This window comes from Chlorocebus sabaeus, chromosome 5 (assembly GCF_047675955.1).
Source record: "Chlorocebus sabaeus isolate Y175 chromosome 5, mChlSab1.0.hap1, whole genome shotgun sequence".
Classification (NCBI taxonomy): domain Eukaryota; kingdom Metazoa; phylum Chordata; class Mammalia; order Primates; family Cercopithecidae; genus Chlorocebus; species Chlorocebus sabaeus.
Window position 1 is genome coordinate 13,360,567 of NC_132908.1, and position 25,021 is coordinate 13,385,587.

Genomic DNA, 25,021 nt, shown 5'->3' on the forward strand with positions numbered 1-25,021 from the left:
GATTGATGGTCACTGGTCAATTGATGATCAATTAGGGCAGCCTGGGGATGGTTTTACTCCTAGGGTTGGCCAGTGGTTGACTGGCTGCAGCAGGGGCAATGGCGGGGGGTCTCTGACCATATGTCTCCCATCATCCATTATGCTAGCCTGGGCTTGTTCACATAGTGGTGGAGGATTCCAAAAATATCAAGGGAGAACCCTGTAAGGACTGCGCTCAGAACTGCTACTTATACTTCTACTACCAGTAGCATCTCTTTCTGAATGAGAGGCACATGATAGCCAGTTTTGCAATGTACTGCAAAGAGACACAGAGGTACTTGCCCAGAAGTGATGGGAAGGGAATAGTTTATTTTGGAAGCCCCAGTTTCCTGGTGGTTAAATGATTCACTTATAATCCATTGACTTGTACCCATAAGGTCCAAGTGATGGGAAATTGGATTCCCAAATGTCTCTTACTTCCCAACACACCCCATAATGAAGCACAGCACAAACCCTAACCCATCTGCTGCCCTCAAGGATCAAAATCAACCCCATTCTTTCATCAAAGGCCAGACTCCTGAGTCTCCGTGTCTTCTCTCTATCTCCTCCACTCACAACACGTGCTACCCATCCAACCCCACATTCTGCTTCTCTGGCAGTGCCCCTCATCTCCATGTCAGCCAATCACACACACTGCTGGATATGCAAGGAAAACTGACCACAATGGCAGGTCACTCGTAATGCAGATTGTCACAAAGAATAGCAGTCATGCTCCCCATACCTGCATTCAAATCCCCAGCTCCACCACTTCCCACCTGAATGACCTTGGGCAAGTTACTCTACCTCTCTGAACCTCAGTTTCTTTCTCTGTCATATGGAGCTGCCTTACTTAATTGTATCCGTAATATAAACATGCTGAGAATATGTACTGTGTGCCAGGAACTCTCCAAAGACCTTTGTCTATATAAACCCATTTAATCATTATAACAACTCAATGAGGTAAGGTACTATTTTTATTCTTATTTTGTATAGGAGAGAATTGAGGTTCCTAGAGGTCAGTGACTTGGCCGTGGTCACATAGCTACTAAGTGTCAAAGATAGGATTCAAACCTAGACAGTCTGGCTCCCAAATGCTTGCTTTCGCCACTGTACTTAAGTCTCATGTGGCAGATAGGTTTCGTTGCAAATGGCAATTCCATTTACCCTATGGTAGAGATCAGAAGGGCTATATTGGGGGAAATCATGAGGCTGAATCCATGCTCAGTGGAGTGTACGTGCTGTAATTGATTGGCAATGTCTGCCATAGACACGGGACTGAGCAGCAGTGCTATGGTCCAGCACATAGTTTGCAACTCTGACTTATCTTCACCATACTGCTTCCAGACATTGTCTGACTCTAAAGAGTCCCCTCTGGGTTGGATAAAACACAGGCCTTTACAGAATTTCTATCCAATAACTCATATTATATATTTGCACATTGAAAGCACTCCTCCACTCCCTCCAATCGTCTTGACTTCCCTACCTGATACCTCTGGACCCCTTAGTATGGTCTCAAGGTGGATTTACAATTCACAGTAGCGTTTGGGATGGGCACACACACACTCCACTGGTTTTTGGAAGGTGGTACCATGCCGTGTCCATGACATTTGCTGATCACAAAGAACAAATGCTCAGAGGCTATGGGGAAAGGATTGTGAAACAAACAAGGAATTTCTCTGACATCTCCAAGTTTTTCTTAAAAACTCATGTGACTTCTACGTTTGATTTCATATCACACCTATAGAAGTTAATTTTGTCTTACCTTTCATCATAAATAATTGATGCTCTAGGAAGATGTGTCTCATTTATCTCATGGCTTGCCATGATGCCCAGGAGCTGGCCCCACCCCTTCTACTCCAGACAAACCTCAACAGGCAAATCAAAATGTAGTGGAAAGATCACCAGATTGATGAGTCATACAGACCTGGGCTTGAATCCTAGCTTTCCTGCTTACTAGCTGGATGACACTGGAGAAATCCCCTTACCCTTTTAAGCCTCAGAGTTTCCTCATATACAGAATGGGGGTCTTCAGTAATCCCATTACTGGGTATGTATCCAAAAGAAAATAAATCATTCTACCAAAAAGACACGTGCACTTTCATGTTCATTGTAGCACTATCTACAAGAGCAAAGACATGGAATCAACCTAGGTGCCAGTCAATGGTGGATTGGATAAAGAAAACGTGCTACCTATAGACCATAGAGTAATATGCATCCATAAAAAAAGAACAATATCATGTCCTTTGCAGTAACATGGATGCACCTGGAGGCCATTATCTTAAGTGAATTAACGCGGGAACAGAAAACCAAATACCGCATGTTTTCACTTATTAGTGTGAGCTAAACATTGGGTAATCATGGATATAAAGATGGCAACAAGAGACACTGGGGACTTCTTGGAGGGTATGGATGGAGGGGTGAAAGGACTGAAAAACTATTAGGGCAGCTGGGCATGGTGGCTCATGCCTGTAATCCCAGCATTTTGGGAGCCCAAGGCGGGCAGATCATTGAGGTCAGGAGTTCAAGACCAGTCTGGCCAACATGGTGAAACCCCATCTCTACTAAATATTCAAAAACAAGACAGGTGTGGTAGAGCATGCGCCTGTAATCCCAGACTCTCAGGAGGCTAAGGCAGGAGAATAACTTGAACCAGGGAGGCAGAGGTTGCAGTGAGCAAAGAACGTGACACTGCACTCCAGCCTGGGGGACAGAGCAAGACTCTGTCAAAAAAAAAAAAGAAAGAAAAAGAGAGAGAAGGAAGGAAGGAAGGAAGGAAGGAAGGAAGGAAGGAAGGAAGGAAGGAAGGAAGGAAGGAAGGAAAGGAAAGGAAAGGAGAGAGAAAGAAAGAAAAAAAAAGAAGGAAGGAAGGAGAAAAGAGAAAGGAGGAAGGAAGGAAAAGAAAGAAAGAAAAGAGAGGGAGGGAGGGAGGGAAGGAAGGAAAGAGAGAGAGAAAGAAAAGAAAGAAAGAAGAGAAAGAAAGAAAGAAGAAAAAGGAAAGAAAGAGAGAGAGAGAAGGAAAGAAGGAAGGAAAAGAAACAAAGAAGAAAGAGAGGGAGGGAAGGAAGGAAAGAAAGAAAGAGGGAAGGAAGGAAGGAGGGAGGGAAGGAGGGAGGGAAGAAAGGAAGGAAGGAAGGAAGGAAGGAAGGAAGGAAGGAAGGAAGGAAGGAAGGAAGGAAGGAAAAAGAAAGAAAGAAACCCAAAGACACTATTGGGTACTATGCTCACTACCTGGGTGATAGCATCAGTTGTACCCCACACCTCAGCATCACACAATATATCAATGTAACAAAGCTGTGCATGTAACCTCTGCATCTAAAGTAAAAGTTGAAATTATTAAAAAAAAAAAAAAAAAAAAGGAAGTCTTGTAAGAATGAAGAAAAGCACCTTTGTAAAAAGTTCCTGAAATAAAAAAGTACTTCAGAAATGCTACTTCCTTTTCCCTGCTTTTCTGCCCTCCAGTTTTCTTCAAGCTTTCTCAGCAAGCCTTGGTGTACATCATCTGAAGGTGCTTGGGTGCTGAATTAACAACACAAAAGGGTCAGAAGCCTCTCCCCGCCTCCTCATGGACTTCCCTCCCCTTCATTTCGATTCAGCCCAAAATAACTGAACTTGGATTAAAGTTGGGGTCTCTCTTTATGTCTGGCAGCTTAGAAAGAAGATTAAAACCTTAAACCCTACAGCTGCAGTTTAGTAAAAACCAGATTCTGCCTGGTTAATTGACTTTAACCTTCAACCCCAGGTGCCATGTGTCTGCGTATGGCTGGCTTTTTTTGTATTATCTTGAAAATACATGTTTTAATCCAACGGTTTCTAATTTGAAAATTTTTTAAGTAATTCATGCAAATAATTTTTTTAATCAAATATAAATGGATTTCAAATAAAGAGTAATTTTCCTTCTGTGTCTAATTCCCCAACCTCCACCCAGCTCTTCTCCATAAAGTCAGCAAAGAGTACTAGATTCTGATAAATCTTGACAGAAATATTCTATTTATCAAAAATAAACACGATAGCTATAAACATGGTTTTAGATGAGTGTAGGTATAGGTGTAGTATATGTATAGACACATATAGATATAGGTACACATGTAAATATATAGCTATAGACTCATTTTTATACTAAATGGAAGCATACTATACACAGAATTATTCATAATATATCTTAAAGATTGTTTCGTTTCAGTATGCATAGATCTGTTTCATCCTTTTAATATAATAGCTGTTTTGTTATTACTCTATGTTTTCTTATTCCATTATTTGGATGAACCATAATTTTTTCACCAGTTTTCTACTAATGGACAAGTAGATTGTATTTAACATTTTCCCATTACAATTTTATATCAATATGCTTGCACGTGGTCTTTGTGTAAAGATGATTTTACAGTTTGTAGTTAGAGTGTAGGAAAATTTAATATTAAATACAAGTAGGTTGTATCTAATATTTTCCCACTACAACCGACGTTATATCAGTATGCTTGCACATGGGTCTTTGTGTAAAGGTGGCTTTACGGTTTGTAGTCAGAGTGTAGGATAATTTAATATGAAATACAAGCAGGTTGTATCTAATATTTTCCCAGTACAAACAATTTTATATCAATATGCTTGCACACGGTCTTTGTGTAAAGATGTTTTTAGAGTTTGTAGTCAGAGTGTAGGATAATTTGTCAGTGTCCCATGCATTAGTATATTCAGTAAGCATTTAGCAGAGCAAAACAACATACTAGACAGTTACCCATCCCACTTCAAATCTGTCATTCTTACGCAAACAGAAAAACATGATAGTTTATTCAGAAGTTTGGTGAATTCAGATGCAACCTATAGAAACATCTCTAGCAGGCCAGGCATGGAGGCTCGGGCCTGTAATCCCAGCACTTTGGGAAACCAAGGTGGGCAGATCACTTGAGGTCAGGAGTTCGAAACCAGCCTGGCCAACATGGTGAAACCCTGTCTCTACTAAAAATACAAAATTAGCCAAGCATGGTGGTGTGTGTCTGTAATCCCAGCTACTTGGGAGGCTGAGGCAGGAGACTTGCTTGAACCTGGGAGGTGGAGGCTGCAGTGAGCTCAGACTGTGCTTCTGCACTCCAACCTGGGCAACAAAGCGAAACCCCGTCTAAAAAACAAACAAACAAGAAAACAAAAACAACAACAAACACTCTATCAGTTATCAATGGTAGATGAAAATAAAATTTGTTCCCCATTCTTCTTCCCATTACCCTACAAAGGAGCCAGGCTTTATTTTCACAGCCTCAACAGGCCTATTGCTATTTATGACAAGCCAAAAACCTTGCTTGTGCTTTCTGGGAGCTTGAAGGCTCTTCAATTTTTGAGGTTCTATAGCTGTCAGATACCCTAAGAGTTAAAGAATCTCTTTGCTCCTCAATTCTCTCCCCACCAAAAAAGAATGAGCATACAAATGATTTGGGATTTTAAGTTCACGCACATTACCCCTCAGACATGAAAAAACATATAGTTTATTTGATTACAGATCTGGACTTTCTCCTGAGCCCCCACCTACTAGGTAGCAAGAAAAAAAAATTAAATTTAGTCCAATTCCATGCAACAATTCAAACTATTCCTTTGGGTAATATTCAGCATCTCTGATTACTCATCTTAACATCAGAGACCCCTGTGAGTCTCTATCTGGGTGACCAATATCTTACTTCCATTTAGGGATCATCTCAACCCTAGATATGACCAGCAGGGTTAAGTGGACATAGCCCTGGCCATATAGCACTGATCCTGAGTCATGGGCAACCTGTCAGATGGTGTCACTGGGTATTTCAAACAAAAGCCTTCTATTGAAAGGGCTTTAGAGGCAATAAAGTCTAATCTCTTCTTGATGAGCATGGAGGCAACTGCAGAATCGTAGAATGAGCTTATACCAGACCTAATTGATGTATCTCCCCAAATCTGCTCGGCCCCTCCTGGCTCCTGGTCCTGGGTTGCTTGCTATATGGTGGATTAAGGCATATAGCAAAAAATAGCCCACATTCTTGGCTCTTTCCTGCGTCCTAGGCCTGTGCTATATAACTTTGTAATGTCCTACTCCTATAGGTGGAGCATTTGCACCATCCCACGGCTCTGAGCTCAACCAAGTGACTTGCTTTGCTGAAGAGATGTTAGTCAATGTGATAGAAGCAGAAGCTTGATAAACACTAGCTCAGCTGAGCTTCCTCTTTCTCATGCCCCTCACCAATTGACATGAGAACATGCCTAGGCTCATCTCATGAGTGATGAGAGACATGTGAAAAACATGTCTGAGGGGCTGCCCATGACTCAGGACCAGTGCTGTATAAGGCACTCCAGTTGCCCAAACCAAGACAAGCTTAGATCTTCCAAGCAAGACCAGCCTAGATCTTCCAACCAAGACCAGCCTAGGTCTCCTAAAAGTCAGTTTCCTAACCACCCGCAATGATGCCTGGGATAGAGGCAACACACGGACCCAAGAACATGTGATCCTCTCCCCAAGGCTAATTAGATACTACTACTGCTCAGTGGCTAATCTTGCATCAGTAGAGACTGATTGATTCTCTGAGGCCTCAGGATGTCCCAATTATTTGAGCAGGCCATACAGCCACCTGGTAGAAAGTTTGTTGCATCAAAACTCTTACATGCTGAAGAAGACAGGTATTCATTCTTAACAGAATTAACGCACACCCACGATATGAGTATGCTTTCCTACTCTAGACAGGAATACAGGCTCTGTACAGAACCTACACTAAAGACAGTCTCTGATGTCCTCTCTTAACTTCTCATGACCCTACCACTGTTTCGTTCCCTTGGTCTGACCTGTAACTCTTCTTCTGTAGAAGGAGAACAATACCACCTCTCTGACAAGGCTATTGAGAGTTTTGAGAGCATGCTTTTCAGGTTGCAAATGCCCAATAAGAATAAAAATAAGAGCGTAACAGCAGCAACATTTTATTGTGCTGTTTTACATGCACTTTCACTCCAGCCCTATGCAGTAGGTAGTCATGTTATCTCTGTTTTACACATGAGGAAACAATCTTACTGAGCGGAGTTTTCCATCAGGGCTGATTCCTTCTTTCTGCAGGGGACGTTTGCAATGTCTAGAGACATTTTTGTTCTTGCACTAGTGGTGTGGGTTACGGGGAGTGCTACTGGCATCGAGTGGATGGAAACCAAAGATACCACTCAATGTCCTACAACGTGCAGGACAGCCCCCACAAAGACAATGATCCAGCCCCAAATGTCAACAGTGTCACGTTTGAGAAACTGCTATAGAGGGAGGGCAGTGGTTTCTTAACATGGGAAAACCAGTAGTCATTGTCAGGCTGGGAGTGGAGGGAAAGATTGACGGAAAGAAGGAAGGAAGAGTATTGGGGAATGCTAGAATATATATCTTGTTATTGTAGAGGCCTTTACATGACTATATGTGTTTGCCAAAATTCATCCAACTACCTATAAAAACGTAAATTGGGCCGGGCATGGTGGCTCACACCTGTAATGCCAGCACTTTGGGAAGCCAAGGCTAGTGGATCACGAGGTCATGCGTTCGAGACAACATGGTGAAACCCCGTCTCTACTAAAAATACAAAAATTAGCTGGGTATGGTGGCACACACCTGTAATCCCAGCTACGCAGGAGGCTGAGGCAGGAGAATTGCTGGAACCCAGGAGGCGGAGGTTGCAGTAAGCTGAGGTTGCGCCACTGCACTCCAGCCTGGGCAACAGAGCGAGACTCTGTCTCAAGAAAAAAAAGAAAGAAAAAAAGAAAGGTAAATTGTACTGTATGGAAATTAAACTTCAATAAATCTGACTTTTTAAAAAGTAAAAAAAAAGTAAATAAAAATAAAAAGAAAGAAATCACAGCAACCCTATTTCTTTCTCTGCTTTCTTTTTCTCCATTTGACTTATTATCATATCACACACTATACCATTTTACTTATTTATCTTTTCTGCTGTCTGCTTCCCCCAACCCCCACGGGGTAGAAGGCAAACTACCATAAGAGAAGAAAATCAATTTTTAATTGTTTTAGTCATTGCTATATCCCCAGTGCCTAAAACAGTGCCTGGCGCCTACACATAAAATATGCTCAAAAAATATTTGTTAAATTAATTCATGAATGGCTTTTGCTTAGTGAATTCATGCTGATTCCTTATCACCCCCCCCTTTTTTTTTTGTCCGTTTACTTGAAAGCCATCTGTTCCAAATTCAATCTGAAATGTGACTGGAAACTTACCAGTGAGTTCTGCAGTCGCTAGTTCTAAGAATACGCCTTTTTTAACTTAAAAAATCAAGACCAGAGAATTCATCTCAGGCGGCATTGCTGAAGGCCTTTTCTTTAATTAAAAAACTAAGCCTGTTTCAACCCACGGGCAAGCCCATAAGCAACACGGAGGGCCGTTCTACTGCATCTCATTCCCGAAAGCCTCCTCTGTCTCCGTCAGCACTGATTTCCTTGCTGCAGTCATATAGCCCTGTTTTGGTCTGCCTTGCTGACCTGTGGAACTACAGTACCTGGAAGACCCCATCACTCACCTCGTTGAGTCCTGTCAAGTTGTATATGTGAAAACAAAGCCCCATAGATAAGACATAGCATAGCCAAAACCAAGCAACCAGTAACTGCAAAGGCTAAGGCTCAATTCCTCATGAAACAATAAGCTTTCGAAGAACAGACAACAGATCTTACTCATCTTTGCACTCGCATTATCTAGGAGATTGCTTAGCAAATAGGAGATGTTCAACACCGGTTTGCTAAGTGCATAAACGCCTCTGCAGTCTTATTTCTAGATAAGTAACCACAGCACCTATACATCAGGCCCAGAGGCTTGCACTCTCTCTGGGATGAGTCTGCAGAATGACTTCACGGTTGTCTTATATCAGCTGCTAGAAGCCAGTCGCACCCAAATCCATCTATGCCCAGATAGAGTGTGGGACTGTTTCTGGGGGAGTGACTAGGCTCTGGTTTTCAATAGCCATCCATCAAGGACTTAGGAGGGCTTAGGGCTTTTTCAAAATTGAGCAGCAGCCTATACAACATTCACTGATCATGAAGGTTGCCGTTCAACTCATCCCCAAGTTGGAGTTGCCCCCAAGTCCCTAATTAGGCTTTGGGTATCCTTAAGTCGACCCGACCCAGAGTGTCATGCTGTTAGGCAACTCTGAATTAATAGCTTGCTGTTCTACAGAGAAGAAAAGTGGGCTCAGAAGCAAATGGGACTTTGCCCAGAAAATCATTTAACATCTGCACCTGTTATCCCCTCTGCCCTCATCCCCAAAGCTTTCCCTGGCTGGCCACTTCTCAGCACGAATGATATTCTTCATGGATCTATTTCCTGGTTACCTGGTTAATGTTGCCCTCCGCTGTGGGCCTCCTGTCACTATCACATCACTCTGCTGCATTTTCTTTATCTAAAATTATCTGTTGATTTGATTGCTTGCTGGTTCATTGTTCCTCTCTTACAAACTACGTTATAAGTTCTGCATTACTTCCCCAGTGCCTAGAACACCAGCAGGCATATCACAGATACTCCATGATCATGTAAGGAAATAATAGTTAACCAGATGATTTCCACAGTTGGCAGAGCTAGCTGGAAAACACCTCTGGCTAGTAAAAGGTCTTTATCTCAGCCCGGGATCTTGCAGAATGACCTACCAGTTAGTCTATACTGCCTCTGTGCTCAGCACATTTTCACAGCTTTGCGATCACCTCCCGTTTCTCAGGTAAGGAAACAGAATCAGAAAATAGCATGCCCCAAAGCGCTCAGCCTGGAAGAGGCAGAGCTGAGACACAAACAAAGGTCCATCCAAGGCCAAAGCTGATGCTCTTAAGTCCTCTGATGCTCCCACTGCCCAGCTGAGCCAAAGAACAACAACAGCAGCAAGAATAGTAATAGCTGACAATTACATGGTCCTTACCTTGTACCAGGCACTGCTTTAAGTACTTTAAGAGGGGCAGACCCGGGGGTGGAAAATAAGGTCATTGCCAACAAAAAGAGTCTGTCCCAGTCCAAAAATATGGTTACTCCTCCTACCAACAGTGTTGTTCAGTAAAATAAATCAGAGCACGGGTGGACAGCACCAGCCACATCATGGGGACTTCACCCCTCTCCCCTATTCTTCCTCATCCTTTTCCCTCCTGGTATGAAAGGGAGGTTCTCAGATTGAACATTCAGTAGCTTAAAGGGGACATGGCACAGTATATTTGGTAAATAGCCACCATGGGCCTTTGAGGAGAACAGAGGAGGTGTTCAGGGTGGAGGGAGGAACTCCGTACAGTCATCGTCAAGAATAGCAAGAGCCCAGATGGACGCATATCAAATGTGCTTCACGCACATGATTCGGCCACCCTCTTTTCCACCAAGCCAAATATCCATAATTTAACAGTTGCAGAATGTAAATGTTTCCTGCTGGCTTTGCATTCCCCAACTGGGGAGGAATAGTCATCACTTGCCTGGCAGACTTAGAGGCCATCTGAACACTGGTGGGCTTCTCGGCATCCTCGAAATTGCTTTTTTTAAAAAACTTTTAGATTCGGGGATATATATGCATGTTTGTTATAAGGGTATCTTGTGTATTGCCGGGGATTGGGCTTCCAGTGTATCCATGACCCAAACAGTGAACATTGTAACCAATAGGTACTTTTTCAACCCTCGCCCCACCCCACCTACTTCCCCGCTTTTGGAGTCCCTAGTGTCTATTAATTCTATCTTTATGTCATGGGTACCCATTGTTGAGCTCCCAGATATAAGTGAGAACCTGTGGCATTTGGTTTTCTCTTTGTTGAGTTATAATGGTTCACTTAGGATAATGGTCTCCAGCTCCATCCATATTGCTGCCAAGGGCATGATTTCATTCTTTCTTGATGGCTACAGGGTATCAGAATTGCTTTAGATGACCATGTGCCCTCTGGTTCTAACAATGAGCAATACATGCATGAGGTTCTGTGGGGGTGGCGGGTAGCAATAGAAAGAGACAGGATATGAAGGGTCAACGGCAGTGTCAGGTGTCAGACTGTGCAAGCCTAAATATCAAACCAGGGCAGGTCAAACACCCTCAAGGATGCATGCAGGGACGTCGTGTGTGTGTGTGTGTGTGTGTGCGCGTGTGTGTGTGTGTGGTGGTGGTGAAGGGAGTGTGGAATAGTATTGTTCTTCATGACCGTGGAAATACAATATTCCTGATCACTCTCTCTTACCGCAAGTTATCAACTCTTTGTGGCTTAGTCATTCATCACAGCCCTTCTTGGCCCATTTTAGGGTAACATAGTCTCAAAATGTGGCCTATGCAAACAGCATTCCAGGAATGCCCCAGCAACCAGAACTAGGGAGAAATGTCATCCTTTAGTTAAAAAAGTTGTCCCACACACAAGCAACACAGCACTTGATGCTGAAATTCTACTGAGTTTTTAAATGAAATCTTCCTTTGGGATCCAAAAAGCACTTTAGGATTTTTCAAAACCTGGACCATGAATGGAAATCTGATTTTTTAATGTCAAGGGGCTAACTTGGGGCAGATTGTTTTACTCCCTCAGAGAGAACAGTTGCTGCTTTTGAATGAGTCCCAAAGGAGGCTGGTTTCGTCAGTCATTTTCCATGAAAATGGAATAAATTCATACCATAATATTTTTAACATTCCAGTTATTTATTCTGTCAATTAAAAAGACATTTATACAACAATGACTAAAAGGAAATATGTCAAATTGTTAACTGGGGTTATCTTTTAGTCATAATTTTTACCGTCCTCTGTACATTTTTGCTCTTTAAGTATTTGTGCAATGATCAGTTATTTACTGTTATAAACTTTTTATAAACATCAGGGTTTTTCTGTTTTAAATTCCAGCTCTTTGAACTTACTATATCAGATTTATTAATTCAACATATATTTTTGAAGCACCTACTGTGTGCTGTATCCAAGTTAGCAAACAACAGTCTAAAATCCATGACTACTTTGTATAAATAAAGTTTTACTGGAACACAGCCACGTCACTTTATGTGTTATCTATGGCCAGTTTTGCACTACCAAGGGCAGAGTTGAGTAGCCACCACAGAGACCAAATGGCCCATAAAACCGGAAATATTTACTCTTTGGTCATTTCGGGAAAAACGTTTGGTGGCCGCTGTGCTGTGTGAAAGGCTTTAAGTTAGGTAATAGAAATCAACTGTGAACAAAAACAAAAAAGATATCTCCAGAAAAGTCATGGAGCTTATGGTTTTTGCCTAAACATTGGGGTTTCCAGTATCCTTAAAAACAGCTGTTCTGAGGGCCAGGAGCAGTGGCTCATGCCTGTAGTCCCAGCACTTTGGGAGTCTGAGGCAGGCGGATCACAAGGTCAGGAGTTTGAGACTAGCCTGGTCAACATGGAGAAACCACGTCTCTACTGAAAATGCAAAATTAGCTGGGCGCGGTGGCACACACCTGTAATCGCAGCTACTCAGGAGGCTGAGGCAGGAGAGTCACTTGAACCCAGGAGGTGGACGTTGCAGCGAGCTGAGATCACACCATTGCACTCCAGCCTGGGCGACAAGAGCGAAACTCCGTCTCAAAAAGAAAAACAGCTGTTCTGTGGTTGCAGGAAATGTAAGCTGACGTGTGGTGCTCACAGCTTTTTTCTCTGTAGTTAGAGCAGATTCTTGATGCTCCAGAGACGGAGAAACCCCAAGTCTTGTTTTCTGTGTTAGCAATAGAAGCAGTATTATACTGTGCGCCTCTCCCTACCCCTGACACAGTGCCTGGTACGTGGTTAGGCACTCACTAAACCTCAGCTATTATTATCAGCATTGCTGAGGGGGCTCCGAAGGGAGTCACCTTTCCTTGCATGGGAGTCGAACTTAACCCGGATTTAAGAGGCCTCTTACGTCAAGCCAGCAGAACTCATAGGTCTAGAGAATTTAACGTACTTTGCTTTATTGATCTGAAATAGCTTATTTTAGGCCCATGAAGCTGAGAGTTTCAGCTACATGCTCATGGAAGGCAAATGATTTCTAAACTCACGCATCACCTGGTTTGGGAACAGGAAATGAGTAATAAACGAGTTTTCAGGCCGGGTGTGGTGGCTTATGCCTCTAATCCCAGCACTTTGGGGGGCCGAGGTGGGCGGATCACTTGAGGCCAGGAGTTCGAGACCAGACTGACCAACATGATGAAACCCTGTCTCTACTAAAAATATTTTTTCAAATGTTAGCCAGTGTGGTGGCGGACGCCTGTAGTCCCAGCTACTTGGGAGGCTGAGGAAGGAGAATCACTTCAACCCGGGAGGCAGAGGTTGCAGTGAGCCAAGATCACGCCACTGCACTCCAGCCTGGGTGATAGAGTGAGACTGCATCTAAAAAGAAAGAAAGAAGGAAAGGAAAGGAAGAAAGAAAGAAAGAGAGAGAGAGAGAAGGAAGGAAGGAAGGAGAAAGAAAGAAGAAAGAAAGAAAAAAGAAAGAAAGAAAGAAAAGAAAGGAAGGAAGGAAGGAAGGAAGGAAGGAAGGAAGGAAGGAAGGAAAGAAAAGAGAGAGAGAGAGACAGAAAGAAGAAAGAAAGAAAGGGAGGGAGGGAGGGAGGGAGGAAGGGAGGAAGGAAGGAGGGAGGGACAGAGGGAGGGAGGGAGGAAGGAAGGAAGGAAGGAAGGAAGGAAGGAAGGAAGGAAGGAAGGAAGGAAGGAAGGGAGAGAGAAAGAATTGAATTTCCAGACCCAGTTCGGTAAACAAGATTCCCTGTTCCCAGATGACACACAACAAACACCCTTTGACTTCCACTGAACTCCATCTCCTTGGAAACATCATAATAGGATTAACAAAAGCCTGGAAGATTCTTAGAAGAGCTGCTGTTCTCTCCGCAACAGGATTGTGCTTAAGTATCCCATTAAAGAAGAGCACATTGGGTTGGCCGCAATGTTAACCTGCTAAGCATGTAGAAACACATGAGAAACAGGTGGGAGAGAAGCCAGGCTCAGAGCCTCCCCGGCAAAGGGAACTCTGTTGGTAAATGCTCTAATTAGGAGCTTGGATTCTGTTCAGCATTCAGCAGGATCCATCCAAGTCTGTCTCCTTTATTCAATTAAGAAATGATAGGAACCTTCAATTTTCCCTATAATTTAAAATAATGATAAATGATCAGGTAGAGTTTGGACATGTTTTTAAGCTCATTTTTAAGAGAAACTTCTGCTGAATTTAATTATGCCTGCTTCTGGGAAACAGTCATCAAGCAGACTATTGGCAATTCAAATTGGCTCCCCCACACAAACACACCCTTTGTCAGTAGCAATATCTGTGGCAGAATGAGTCACTCAAAACTGGGAGGGACACTCTGCATTTCAAAGATAAACAAAACAACAATAATAATAAACCTAACTTAGTCCAGGAAAAGAGAATAGAAAGGATTCAGGCAAGTGTTCAGATTGGAAGGAGTAACAAAAGAAGAAAAAATGAAAAAGAAAAACATACACCCAGCAACACTATGGGAGATGTATTTAGTGAGAGCTGCTCCACCTACCTGTACAGAATTCACTATACTTGGTGACCTGATTTTTTTTCATCTTTTGAATTGTTTTGTCTACTATGCCTGAATTTCTTTTTCCCATGGGACATACTCTGTATTGTTCAAGATTCAACTTCCCAAGATTTTTGCTTTACCTTTTTAATTTTCGAGTTATTTATGAAATATGGAATAAGGAAAAAGAGGTGAAATCCTACTAGCTTTGGGGGCTAGCGTGGAATAAGGTTCACTTAAGACTAAAGAGCGTAATTCTTGGGTTCATATAGTCTGAGTTTAAATGTGGCTCATCAGATAAAGGACCGAAAGTGAGTTAACTACCTTCTGGAGGTTCAACTTCCTCATTTGCTATGCAGTTGATAGTAATACTATATCCTCATTGGGTTATTGTAAGGATTACATGAGATAGTGCATGTAACCCTTATATGGTGCCTGGAAAACATTAAGTACACAAAACTGTTAGCTCTTGTTGTTATTATTGTTGTTGCTATTAACAACCAGCCCAATCTGAAAATGAATGCTTAAATCCTCTTAATGACGTACTATCTAAGTGGTTGACCAGCCCTTATTTGAAAACCTCCAAAGGTTGGAAACTCCCTGCCTATATCTATGTATATTTATGGTTCTTAGGAAGTTCATTTATTCGGCTGAACCTTCTGCCACTGTGGCTTCTTCTGCCCCTTGGTCTTAGTTCTATCCCTTGGGAAGCTTAAAGAGCAGGGATAATCTCTCTTGTACATTGTACTAGTGAAGGCTTGGTTTTTATTGGAGGTAACGAAAACTAACTCTAGCAAGCTTTAGCATTAAAGGAAATTAACTAGAAAAATCCTGGGGCATTTGATTAATCAAGAAGAATAAGAAGGAGGAGGAGGAGGAAGAGGAAAAAGAGGAGCAGGAGGAAGAAGAGGGGGAAGAGGAAGAAGAAGAGCAGGAAGGGGCAGAGGACTCATCATCAGCCTGCAGGAATGCAGGAACTTGATCAGGCTTGGACCTACCTCATCAGAAGGAGTCATCAAACCTTCTGTTTCTAGCATCACCATTGACAAATCTTGTCTACAGCTCCAAGAATGTTATTGGCTCAGCCTAAGTCAGGTGTCTATCCCTGGGCCAATCAACTCTGGCCAGGGACAGAGACACCTACTGAAGATCACGGTGATGGAGGCTTACCTGTGTATGAGTAGTAGGAAACCATCCCAAAGAAGGGCAAACTGTTGTGAATGGAGCAGCCTCCCAGCCAGGCTATGGGAAATCCCAAGCCACATGGGTAAACCATGGCACAATCCTCTAGATATTTGCAGAAGCTGTTCTCTAGGGTAAATATCCTCAGTCCTTTCCACCACTAAGATGGAATTAATGAAACATACTTGTGTGATTATTTAGTATTTTCACTAGAAAGTTGAGCTTTATGAAGACAGAAGACCGTGTCAATCTCATTCACCAACATATCCCAGCACTTAGCCAGAGGTTTGACCGCTGCAGGTACTCAAATAACAGCTGAATTCACTAATTGACTGATTAACTCATTATGTATCATTTTTGAGAACTTTCTGGTTACTCACTTCCAAATATGGCTCTATCTGTCTCAATCAGTTTCTATTCATGGTGAGAAGCTCCACTGTCAGTGTCCTATTTTATCTGCGTAACATAGGAAGGAAGGTAAAATAACTCACAAGTCTTATTTTCAGTCACATAAAAATTTTATTTGCCCATCTGTTTTAGTTATCTATTCCTACATAACACACTCCAAAACATAGTGGCTTAAACCTACAATAGTCATTGCCTTGGCTCATGAATCTACAAGTTGGGCAGGGCATGATGGGATGGCTCATCTCTGTGCCACATGGCATCAGCTGGAGTAGTCTGGCTGGGGATGGGAGAATCCATTTCCAAGATGGCTGGTAAGTTGATGCTGGTTGTCAACTGGAAGCTCAGCTGAGGATGTAGACCACGAACTCAGGTCCTCTCCACAATTACCTCTTCATAGGCTGGTTGGACCTAGTCACAACATGGTGCCTGGGTTCCAAGAAAGAGTGTCACAAGAAAGCAATAGAGAGAAGTACATGGCATTTTTTGTAATGCAGCCTCAGAACTCACATAGCAACACTTCTACCATATGCTAGTGGTCAAGGAAGGGAAAGGGACATCGACCTCACTATGCTATCGAAGAAGTGGCAAGGTCACACTGAAGAAAGAGCATGTGGAATAGGAGATATAATTGAGGCAATCTTTGTAACACACAATCTGCCACACCACCTCTCCTCTTGTATACTGGGCCATTAAGTTGAGTTTCAGCATTGCCAATTAAACTCTGTTGACTGGTCCTCCACTCAGTCATCACTTTTTGAATCATCTATACCAGGCTTAGGATTAAACCCTGGAAGCACACAGATAAATGAGAAAATTCTCTTCCACTGGGAGTTCACAGATGGGTAGAGAAGATGGATAATGAAACTCCAATGGGATGAATGATTCAGCCAAGGTCTGCACCAGGCAGTATTGGCAGAGAAAGAAATGATGAATTCTGTCTAGAATGGAGGCTAAATCCTAGTTTATCTAAACACTTTTCTTTAGTGGACCTGGGTTCTATCCTTCCACTAGGTTACCATTTTCAGAGTTAATATGTATTACTTTAGATGAGTGTGCAGACAGCCAGATTGTCCCTGTTGTACTTTGTGGGAGCCAAACCAACCACAACCAAAAAGGATGGGACTGCTTGGCTAACAAAGGGAGTAGCAACTGGGAATTATGTCTTGGATTTAATAGGTCCTCCGGGGAGTCTTGAGTTTTCCATAGAAGAGAGAACCTTTCAAAGCAAGTGATAATAATAATAGTAAATTTTTTCTAATACACTTTCGTTTTCAGCACACTTTTAGCTTTACAGAAAACTTGAGAAGACAGAAGAAAGAATTCCCATATTCTTTCTTATTCCCCCTTTCTCCTATTCGTAACATCTTATGTTGGTTTGGTACATTTATGATAATGAAGGATATTGATATATTATTATTCACTGAAGTCTATTGTTTATTCAGAATTCTTTCATTTTTACCTACTTCCTTTTTCTGTTCCAGGATTCCATCCAGAACACCATATCCCACTTAGTTGATGAGCCCCTTTTGGTTATAAGCAGTTTCTCAGGCTTTCCCTGTTTTTGATAACCTTGACAGTTTTAAGGACTACTGGTCACATATGTTGCAGGATTCCTCTCTATTGGGATTGACCTGATGTTTTTCTTATGATTAGACTGGGGCTATGGGTCTTTGGGAGGAAGAGCACAGGGAGAAACTGCCTTTCTCATTGCATCATATCAAGGGCATGATTTATCACTGTTGATTTTAACCTTGATCACCTGGCTGCGGTGGTGGTTGTCAGATTTTTTCCACTATACAGTTACTCTTATTTTCTCTCCCTCTTCACACTGTACTCTTTGGAAGAAAGTCAATATATGCAGCTCACACTGCAAGCGTAGGCAGCTTTGCTTCTCCTCCTCGAGGGCAGAGTGTCTATATAAATTATTTGGAATTCTTCTGCATAAGAGATTTGTCTCTTCTCCATTTATTTATGTGTTCAATTATTTATTTATACCAGTAGGACTCATGGATATTTATTTTATACTTTAGGCTCTAATCCAGTCACACTCTATTTTGTTGCTCAAAGTATTCCAGATTCAGCCATGGAGAGCTCTTTCCATTGGCCTCCCTGTTGCTTTGACATACTTCCATCATTGAGGGTAACGATGACTTTTTGCATATGTTTGGCTAGCACTTGAATGGAAAGGCTGTATTCTTACATGTTGATATGGTTTGGATCTGTGTTCCCACCCAAATCTCATGTTGGGTTATAATTGCCAATGTTGGAGGTGGAGTCTGATGGGAAGTGATTGGGTCATGGGGGCGGATTTCTCATGAATGGTTGAGTACTATCCTCTTTCTGCTGCCCTCACGATAGTGAGTGACTTCTTGCAAGAGCTGGTCATTTAAGTGTGGCACTGCTTCCACTCTCTGTCTCTTGCTCCTGCTCTCTACTCCCCTGTCACCTTCCACCACCATTGTAAGCTTCCTGAGGCCTCCCCAGAAGCCGAGCAGATGTTGTTGCCATGCTTCCTGTACAGCCTGCAGAACCATGAGCCAATTAAATCTCTTTTCTTATAAATTACCCACTCTCGGGTATTTCTTTATAGCAATGCAAGAACGACCGAATACACACGTATTTCTAATTTAATTATTCAAATAAGCCTATGATATAAGTGCCCTCATTGGCAAATAAGGAAAGTAAGATGCAGAGGAGTTCAGTAAGTTGTTGGTAGGTAAAAGGCACACCAGAGCCACCTGGAAGGGGGTTCCAATGGCCAAAGGCAGTGGCAGCTATATCATCTATCTTCTGTTCTCCACCCCACCACCCAGTATGTACAGTCAAGAGGAAAAGCTGGCCAGAGAAAACCACCCACATGGAGGTGTTATAGACTCTTGTGTGCTGCCTCCTCACAGGAAGTTGTGGAAAGATGTGATGGACACGTAGGGATGGATGCTAAAGCTGACATTTCTGAAATCCAAAGGGGGAATATTTTGGAGCTTGAGTGGGTCTTCTTGGAGTCCCTCAAATTAGATTGTGTGAGCTCACTCCACCCACTGAGGAGCAAACCCTCCACACAACACACTCCCTTCCGAACCTTGGAACTCAACCCCCTCCATGTTCCCCTGCTATCCTGCAAGATGCCAAAACAGCTTCAAGGAAGTCTGCTGAGAATTGCTCATCATTTTTACACTTGGTTGGATAAAGCCCAGAGCAGAAAACAAAACAGAGACCCAGATCCCCTTCTGAAAGCCCCACAGTAACCAGAGATCAGGTCCAAAGACAGAATCCAGCGTTTCTGTGCTGCTGTGTGCCCAGGAAGCTTGGGTGAGCTGTTTTCGGCCATCCCATCAAGCATAGACTGGAATTAGAATGTAGAGTGTTGGCTCCTTTTCCCTCAGGTTGAGCAGCAAAGGTCCTTCCTCCTGCAAACTATGCCCCATTCTTCCAATGCTACCTGCCTGCTTCCTATTGGTTAGCAGGCAACAGCATCTTGCACAATAAAATTCAATTTTAGCAATTTCTCCACTGCCTCCGAGAAAGGGAGGAAAATTCTCAGTATGAGGGCAGCTTTTCTTTATCGGCTTCTGCCTTGGAAGATGACAACACCATCCTTCAGATTTCTTAAGGAAATAGAGCAGAGCTAAAGTAGACTGTGGCATCCAGCTGGGGTTTAAGACCTTGTTCATAATGCCTAAAGAACTTCAAAAAGTTACAAGGACAACACCTACTGTAATATGCTCATTGACATCCAAAGGAGTCCAAGAAAAGTAGGTCGTGGGTATAATGAGAGGCAAAAAACACTGATAAATGGAGGGGGAGACACATCAGTGTGTCCCTGGGAGCTGTTGCTTTCTACTTTAAGAAGAAAATTGGATGGGAGCAGTGGCTTTCAGAAGACGTCAAAGCTGCCTCAAAACTCTGGCAGGAGCTAACTTTGTTTTCTAAATTTAAAGACATTGCAGCTTCTATAATTTGTCTCCAATAAAGCTATGCCATTTTTTTTTTTAAGTCCTGGCTTTCTTGCTAACTCACTGTGTGGACACAGTTATTCTCTTTGAGAATATTCAGTTTACTCATCTGTAAAACGGAGACACTGCACATCCTTACCTGAAAGGTTCCCTCATCAGGCACTTCAACAAGGTATATACATATGTAAGATGCCCAGGGCCCTCCAAGACAAAGAAGAGGTCCACACCTGTAATCCCAGCACTCTGAAAGGCCAAGGTGGGTGGATGACCTGAGGTCAGGAGTTTGAGACCAGCCTGGCCAATATGGTGAAATCCCATTTCTACTAAAAATACAAAACTTAGCCAGGCGTGGTGACAGGCGCCTGTAATCCCAGCTACTTGGGAGGCTGAGTCAGGAGAATCGCTGGAATTTGGGAGGTGGAAGTTGCAGTGAGTCAAGATCGTGACATTGCACTCCAGCCTGGGCAACAAGAGTGAAACTCCAGCTCAAAAAAAAAAAAAAAAAAAGACAAAGCAGAGGTCGTTCTCATTTTCCAGAAACTTAAGACGTAACAGAGAAAGAGAGAAAGTGACGTTCATATAAACACACCATAAAAAATAGTCTGGAATACACACATGAACACGAAAGCATAAGCACCAGAGCTGTTGGCAACTTACAAACTTTGCATTTCTTCCTGACCAACATACTCTCCAGAAAACAGCAGTTAAATCACTTTAAAGAAAAGGGGATTATTTTCAGGCAAGGACACTTCCCTCTGGATTATGTCAAGGCCATCAGCCAAAGCTAAAAAGTATCTTGACCTTTTGCTGTGCTCTTCTCTGTAAACTTTTACCTTTGGACTATGGCCCATTTGCATGACTTTGACCCAAGGAAGGAGAGGGGAAATAAATCAAAGTGAGTTTTTTCTAGTGGAAGCAGCTATATTTAAAGGTCTCATTGAGTGCTCATTCATTCAACAAACATTTACTGAAGTGTACTAGATGGTCAAGTACTATACTAGGTACTGAGAATACAATAGTGAGCCAAATACAGCCTGGAGGAAGAGAGAAAATATTTTTAAGTGAAATTATGACATAGCACTACAAGTTCTGGGATAGGGTAAACACAAGACACTGTGGGAGCCCAGATAATGCACCTCCTCTCCCATGAAGCAGTCAGGAAAGACTTCCTGGAGGAGGTGACATGAAAGCTGAAATCATCAGGACTGGTAGGAGTCAGTTGGGTGAGGGAATGCGATGAGTGGGTTCAGGAAAGGGGAATATCAAGTGCAAAGATATAAAGGTGGGAGTGGACATATTACATTACATTTCACCACGCCCAGCTAATTTTTTTATTTTTAGTAGAGATGGGGTTTCACCACATTGGCCAGGCTGGTCTCAAACTCCTGACCTCAGGTCATCCACCTGCCTCAGCCTTCCAAAGTGCTGGGATTACAGGCGTGGACCTCTACATTACGTTACATAACTGGGGAGGAGGTAGGGCTGAAACATGAAATTGCAAAGATCAGTTTGGGTATATTGTAGAAGTCAATGAATGACCAGACGTAGATGTTAAGGAGAGAAGTGCCAGGATCAAATTTGCATTTTACGAAGAGTTCTGTGGCTGGCAACAGCACAGAATATTAGGTAGGGAAATAAAATTTAAGGATGCCCTAGAGATCTCAATCAGCAGTGAAGATGACCGCCATTTGTAGCAAGTGTTCTACTACATATACTCCCACATACACCTTTCATACTTAGAACAACCGAGTGCAACTATCCCTATTTTACAGATGAAGGAATAGAACCTCCAAAACAGAGTTTCTCAACCTCGGCCTCATTGACATTTTGGTCCAGGTAACTCTTTGCTGTGTGGGAACTGTTCTGCACATTGTAGGAAATTTAGCAGCGTCCTTGTGCTGTACCCACGAAATGTCAGCAGAACCTTCCCACCAAATGTGACAACCAAAAACACCCCCAGATGTTGCCAAAAGTCCCCTGGGAGGACACAATGACTCCCTGGCTGATAACCACTATTCTAAAAGATCCAACCCCACAGTTCACCCAAGCGAGGATACTAACTGGGTCCTCTGTCTCCATCAAACACACTCCCTGTCCATGCCCGCCTCATCCCTCATGGCCTTGGAAAAGACGTCACATGCATCCATTTGCCTCTAAACAACTGAAGTTTTCACTAGGAAAAGTTTTAAGAACAGATGTCACTTTCCCTAGTCATTTTGATTTTTTCATACATTAAAGTGAGGATGACTTTTTTTTTTTCCTATCAGCTAAAAATTGTTACCACACTGGATGCAAAAGAGTTTTCTCTCATTACATGTGCAATTCTATACATTTTTCTTCAAACCAGCAGAGCACTGGCACCAAATATGAGGATGATTCATGTGGCATCGTGGTCCATTCCTGCCCAATTCCAAGGGTATTTGCCGGTCTTGGGCACTGCCGTCCATTTGATGATTTGAAGTTTCCTCCCATAAATGTGCAATTTTTAAAAAACCAAATCATTCCCCTTATGGATCTGCATCAGAAAGTTTGCTTTGTGATGAAATCTGCAGATGCAAAAAAAAGGCGGGGGATTTCACAGAGCAGGTACACGCAGCAAGAACATGGCTGAGCCAATTTCCTCTGTTCCCTCTTTATGTGAAAGTGCAGCGGATGTGGAGACGGTCTTCTCAAATTACCCCGCCAGGCAAAGAGAGAGTTTTTTAGAAGAGTCCCGAGCATGTAATTTTATTACTTTAGCATCAATTGTAATGTAATTCATGTAATTTCTTTTGCAGAGAAAAGCCATTTTCCTAAATAGTTGGCAAAATGAGAGCTGATGGATTTTTGACTTCCACCAACTCTCTCTGCAGAATTTTGCACTATAAAAGGAAACATATAGAGCTGCTCAGTGCGAATGGCCTCACCTGGAAGCAGAAAGGGTTTGTAGGCCCTTTCAAACTTGGTGATTTGTTTCCTTTTTTGTTTCGTTTGTTTGTTTGTTTTTGGTTTTTTTGAGATGGAGTCGCCCTCTGTTGCCCAGGCTTGAGTGCAGTGGCACGATCTTGGCTTACTGCAACCTCCGCCTCCCAGGTTCAAGAGATTCTCTTGCCTCAGCCTCCTGAGTAGCTGGGTTTACAGACACCCACCACCACGCCCGGCTAATTTTTGTATTTTTAGTAGAGAAGGGGTCTCATCATGTTGACCAGGCTGTTCTCAAACTCCTGACCTCAAGTGATTCACCCACCTCAGCCTCCCAAAGCACTGGGATTATAGGCATGAGCCACTGTGCTTGACCACTTTTCTTTCTTTTTTTTTTAGACAGAGTTTCACTCTGTCACCCAGGCTAGAGTGCAGTGGCGTAATCTCGGCTCACTGCAACCTCTGCCTCCCAGGCTCAAGTGATTCTCGTGCCTCAGACTCCCAAGTTGCTGGGATTACAGACATGTGCCACCTTGACTGGCTAATTTTGGTATTTTTAATAGAGATGGGGTCTCACTATGTTGCCCAGCCTAGTCTCAAACTCCTGTCTTCAAATGATCCACCTTCCTCGGCCTCCCAAAGTGCTGGGATTATAGGCATGAGTGGCCCGCCAGCTTGGTGATTTCTTTTTTTTTTTTTTTTTTTTTTTTTTGAGTAGTGAGTAGTGTAATGTTAACATCCAAGAAAGTAAAACAAATAGTCACCTCTGCAGCAGCTCATTAACGATTGGTAACACATAGAGGTCAATGTGCCAGAACTTAAAGTATTGATACAATTGAAGTCCCTTCCACTATAAATAGGATGGGGGATGGGTCACTGTATCCATATTACCAATGACAGTCACCTCAAGAAACACAAGCAGCTGCATCCACCCTCTTTCAGGGAGTAGAGCCACTGTACTTCTCATGTAGGTCAGCTACATTGTCACTGGAGACTCGAATCCAGCTATCCTCCCGCACGGGGTAGAGGTTGACTGCACCTCCTGAGTAGGCATCTCTGTAGGTGGCTTGGTAGATGGCTCAACGGGCCAGATCATAGGCCTGCTCCACTTCCAGGTCATAGGAATAGCCCCGATCCATGACCCCATACACATACACAGAGCCAGAACCTACAGAGAAGGTGGCCCCTGAGATCCGGTTCCCTTCACTGTCCACGTAGTAGAGTCCAGGGCCTCTCTTATCCCAGCCACAGATCATGGTGCCCATGGACAGTCCCATGCCTTTGTACTGATACACCATGTTGGCAAGCAGTTTGGAGGCAGCTGCTACAGAGATGCGTTCCTTATTTCGAAGCTCATAGATTCGACATTGCCGCGCCAACAGCCGCTCCCAGAAGCTGCAATCTGCTGCGCCCCCAGCCATGGTGCCTAGCAGGTATGGGTTGATCTCTATCACCTTCTTCACCATCTGGGAGGCAATGTAAGCACCCGCTGTAGCCCTGGAGTCAGCTGCAACTATGACTCCATGGTGGAACTTGAAGGCCAGGGTGGTTGTTCCATGAAGCATTTCGATCCCTGGCTCTTCTGGGACACCCCAGCCGGGCGCGGCCAGGCTCAGCCCATCACTGGGACTCCCTGGACATAGATCTAGCAGATCTGCACGACCCTCGAGTCCGAAAAACCCGCGCTGGTTCACCCGTAGCGGTCTCTCCAACACGCTGGCAAGCGCCATGTCTAGTGTCAGCTTGGTGATTTCTAATGACTGTGTATCCCAGTAGAGACTATCTCAAAACTGCCTTCTTATAAAGATCAAACCAAGGTCAGATTTGGTGAGGTTTTTATCCTCCACATTACTGGCATTTGGGGTTGGATAATTCTTGTCGTGGGGGCTGCCCTGTATTTCGTCAGATGTTTAGCAGCATCCTTCTCTGCTCATTTGATGACAGTTGCACATCACTCCAGTTGTGACAATTGAAAACGTCTCCATTTGTTGTCAAATATGATAAACAGTGAATTTTGCCTCTTTGTTCAAGGAGCTCCGGGTCCTATTCCTGGGACCTGTGTAAGTATTGGAGGGGAGGAAGCTGCATTCGACACTCAGAAAGAATTCATGGACAACCAA

General features: G+C 43.1%; 1 pseudogene; it reads right to left on the bottom strand.

Moving 5' to 3' along the window:
- Window positions 1-23,583: 23,583 nt before the first annotated feature.
- Window positions 23,584-24,631, bottom strand: LOC103228597 (proteasome subunit beta type-5 pseudogene; annotated as a pseudogene).
- Between the last annotated feature and the right edge of the window lie 390 nt (window positions 24,632-25,021).